The 4538-nt window shown below is 33.7% G+C and overlaps 1 long non-coding RNA gene across 2 annotated transcripts; it reads left to right on the top strand.

The window, feature by feature from the left end:
* The first annotated feature begins 2237 nt into the window (after nucleotides 1-2237).
* LOC107911370 (uncharacterized) lies at nucleotides 2238-3746 on the top strand. Of its 2 annotated transcripts, XR_001687857.2 has the most exons (3): nucleotides 2238-2352; nucleotides 2449-2733; nucleotides 3252-3746. It is a non-coding gene; the product is annotated as an uncharacterized lncRNA (long non-coding RNA). The 2 variants fall into 2 exon arrangements; XR_001687856.2 differs by having other exon boundaries at nucleotides 2449-3746.
* The last annotated feature ends 792 nt before the right edge of the window (nucleotides 3747-4538 follow it).

Here is a 4538-nt window from a genome sequence, read left to right as displayed (position 1 = left end):
TTATAATGGTATATCATATGCTCAAAATGGTTGAGTGATGAATGAGAAATTGATACTCAAAGTATGCTACTTGGAAATATTTGTTGAGGAAAAGAAAAGTTTAGATCCCACATTGGTTAAATACCAAGTGTGAGATATGTATATATATGAGAGCTCACTTGAAATGTAATTGAATGACTAAACTTGAAACCTTTCCTCGCGTGCAGGGGTTGCAGATTCAAACCCATCGGGGTTGGGGCGCACTCGCACGACGTGGGTGATGCGAAATTTCTATATTTGGGCTATATTTTAGCCCAACACGAAAATATTTTTTTCCCTCAACAAATATACAAAATCTGATTTAAAATTATACATATCCTGATTTTATTTGAATCCAATCAATTTGATTTGATTTTAATCAAATGAATTTAATTGCTCCTTTAATGCAGATTTTGTATCATTATTTCATGGATATTTCCAAATTCCTCTATATTGAATGCCTATAAAGGGCCAAGACTTCTTTAGAATTTACTACTGAATCACACTCTCTTATTTTGCTCTCCAAAATTCTACTCTTTTCCTCTCCATATTTTCCAACGTTTCGGTAATAGAAAAAGGCAATGTTCGTTCGTTGTTCACTCCAAAGGTGCTATTGCTTCGATCATCATGTTGTTGTATCCTGGGAGATAGTCGACCAACGTTTCTCCAAGTACCGTAAGAATGGCCAAATCTGTCTTCAGAAAATTGTGTTAAATAGGCCTCAACATTTAGTAAAACTCGATTCTTCTTTTCGATTTCTGATTTTTGTTATGTTATTTATTGGTTTTTCGTATTTGACAATTTAAATATAAATTATTTAATTTATATTTTATATATATTGATTTATTTATATTTATATAGTTTGTGCGCTAACTTGTTTTGTCCAACAATATTTTAGTGTTTCAATATTATAACACCAACACTTATCACTAAAAATTATATTTTCATTAACATTCAAAATTTAGGTTAGTTAAAAATCATTAATAAAACTGAATTGCATTATCATTTTCATTATGATTTTAATTATGGTTTTTTCCCTCTATCGGTAATGATTTCTCTAGCTTCTCGAGGTTCCCACCCGTATTTCTAAATTGAAAACGAGTTTCCGGTAGCTCCATTTCGTGAAGATGATTTAAAGCAGCAGTGATGGCGATGCATTCGGTTGGATGGTATGAAGCCGACTCTTTTTTCAGCGTTGATGGCCAATTTTCAGTTCTCTTATTTTTAGCCAGTGTTATGAATGGCTTGATTAAATGATACGGTAATTGTTCTCATTCCTAAGAAAGACAAGTTTAACTGTATACAGGATTTACGTCCGATTACTTTATACAATGTTTTTTATAAGATCATTTTTAAGGTTAAGAAGATTCTGATGGACATTATATCTCCTATGCAGTCAAAGTTTGTACTCGATCGGTTAATTACTGATAATGTTGCTTTTGAGATTATTCATCATATGAGGAATAAGGGGATAGGGAAAGTCGGTAAAATTACTCTCAAGATTGACATTAATAAAACTTATGATGGAGTTGACTAGAATTTTTTATGCTTTCTCCTAGGTAAAATGGATAAACTGGATTATGCTACATGTGAGTACAATTCCTACTCGATTTCTTTTAATGGACGAAATGTGGGGCCAATTGTTCCAAACTAGGGATTGCATCAAGATGATCCACTTTCTTCTTATTTGTTTATATTGTGCACTAAGGGGCTTAATTATTTAATCAGACAGGCTGAGCTATGGGGTGATCTTCACGGAAGTTCAGTTTGTAGACGCGGCCCTAGTGTCTTGCACTTGTTTCAAATGACAATTTCCTCTACTTTCGAGCTACTAAATACGAATGTAGTACAGTGAAGGATACTTTAGCATGTTATGAGGCGACCTCGGGACAGGGCATCATGTTTAGTTCGAATACTAAGCTACTAGTTCATAATTTTGTCATGACGGGTTTGGGAGTGTTCAATTTGATTGATCATGGGTACCTCAGGCTACTTTCATTAGTTGGGATTAATAAAAGGCAAAATTTCTCATTTGGTAAAGAACGCCTGAGTAAGAGACTCCTTAATTGGAAGAACAAATTACTCTCAATGCTAGGTAAGGAGGTAGTTATTAACACTATTTCTCAGTCTATTCCTGTGTGCTGTATGAGTTCTTTCTTGTTGACTCGTAATATTTGTGATGAGATGCAGAAAATGATGAATTCGTTCTGGTGGGGCGTTAATAGCAACAATTCAAAGGGGATTGGGTGGGATGCCTGGGACAAGTTATATGCACCAAAAAATTTGGTGGGATGGGATTTTGTAAATTAAACTTCTTCAACCTGGCGATGCTCAGTAAGCAAGCTGCCCGTTTCATTTCGCATCTTAATGATTTTGTTAGTCGTTTTTCGAAGCTAAATATTTTCCTAAAGGTAATTTCCTTGATTTTAGGGAAGGTAGTAACCCATTTTTTGTGTGGTGGAGTATATTTGCGGCCAAGCAACCGATAAATAGAGGGATTCGTTGGCAAGTGGGTAATGGTCGGGACAATGAAGTTTTTAAAGATCCGTTGCTCAATGATGATAACAAATTTTTTTTATTAATTCACTTCCTTCGTCGAGGTTGAAGAGTTTGAAAGTTGTTGATTTGTTTAATGTCGATGAACATTCTGGGAACAAAGATTATGTTGAAGGGATTCTTTCCCCAAGCGTTGCTGAAAGAATGTTACGAATCCCGGTTAGTTTCCATTCTCTAGCGGATCGATTTATATAGCTCTTTAATGAGAATGGGTAGTATAGTGTTAAGTCATGTTACAGAGTAGCTTTATCAACGTATTCGAATGTCTCTTTTGCTCCTATGGTTGGATCTTGGCAGCCAGTTTGGAATTGTAGAATCCCTCCCAACGTTCAGGACTTCATTTGATGATGTTTACGTCATTTTGTTCCAACAAAAGCTCGGCTGATGGATAAAGGAGTTATGCTAGTACCTTTGTGTTCGAGGTGTGGTGGTACTAAGGATTTAGATCATGTGCTTTTAATGTGTCCCAAGGCTCAGGATGTATGGTGAACAGCAGGCTTGTCTCCAAGTCGTTCTTTTCCTGTTGATCTTCTAAATTCTGCTGATATTAATATTATGAAGAGAAGCCTTGTACTTCTGTGGAATCTATGGGTGCATCGAAATATTTTTGTTTGGAAAGGTAGGGATATGAATGTCTCACATGGTGCGGTCTACTGATTTTTTTTTTCTTCTTGCAGAGTTGGGTGCATGCTAATTGTGTCTTTGATGCTGCCCAACTAGCTACTGTCGTTTACCACCAGCCTTCCTCAAGAATAGTTGCTGGGGATTTGAACATGATAGTTCATACAAGGGGCCAATTCGATTGTGTCAAACAAGGTCGAGCAATGGTTGCCTCCTCCCATGGGTTTCTTTAAATGCAATGTTGATGCATCTCGCTTGGAACATGAAGGTGTTATTGGCTTTGCGATAGTTATCCGAGACTGTACTGGCTATATGGTCATATGTTTTTCCAGGTTTGAGAATGCTCTTTTAAGTCCTCGTTTAACAAAAGCTTATGCTATTCGTGAGGCCCTTTTGTAGTTAAAGTCTTTGCGCATGGATACTGTGATTTTATAATCGGATTACCTAATGGTTGTGAATGCTTTGTTACGCCGTTTTGGAACTTGGCATTTTGATTTATGATTTTTAGTGCAGGCACAATTTCAGTCGTAATGCTAATGCAAATAAGGTAACTCACTCACTTGCTCAGGTGACTTTATCAAATGGGATGTCATTCTTCTTTATTATTTTTTGGATGTTTCGTTAATTATTCGTGCAAGCTATGCTAACGAGGACATCAGACATTAGAATTGAGTATATGAGATGAGCTTGTTAGCTTGGGATTTAGTGGTTTGTTCCTTGTTGGTTTTGTTATTTCTTTTAATAAATGATTTCTTCTCTTAAAAAAATACGGTTTAAAATTATTATTATTATTATTATTATATTTTAATTATCAAAATAGTTAGTTTATATTTATTTTAAGTATTTTACTTAATGTTTTAATTATCAAAAATTATATTTTTATATATTAAATTAATAAAAAATAGTCATAATTAGATTTAAACTTGGAACACCATTCATGATTAATAATTAATTTTACCATTATAATCAAATCATCAATTGATTTTTACGTAAATTTTTAATAAATATATTTGTTACATGATTTTTTTCACTCACAAGTCACAATCATGGGTGTAGCATAAATCGAGTCTATGTTATTTATGTTCAACAAATTAAATAACATTATTCTATATTAATTACATGGAATAAAAATTATTTGATGAATTAAAAATAAACATGTAAAATCTATACTATATGTAAAGATTTTGAACTAGTTAGTGTCACCCATCATTAGGTCCCAACCCAGTTATTAAATTATTAAAATACCTTGATTTTTAACAAAACAATAAATATTAATTTAAGGATATTTTTTCTTTGTATATAAAATTTAGAAAAAATATAAGCTTATGATGGAGATGAGACTT

This window comes from Gossypium hirsutum, chromosome D11 (genome assembly GCF_007990345.1).
Source record: "Gossypium hirsutum isolate 1008001.06 chromosome D11, Gossypium_hirsutum_v2.1, whole genome shotgun sequence".
Lineage (NCBI taxonomy): Eukaryota > Viridiplantae > Streptophyta > Magnoliopsida > Malvales > Malvaceae > Gossypium > Gossypium hirsutum.
This window is presented reverse-complemented; position numbering and strand designations above follow the sequence as displayed.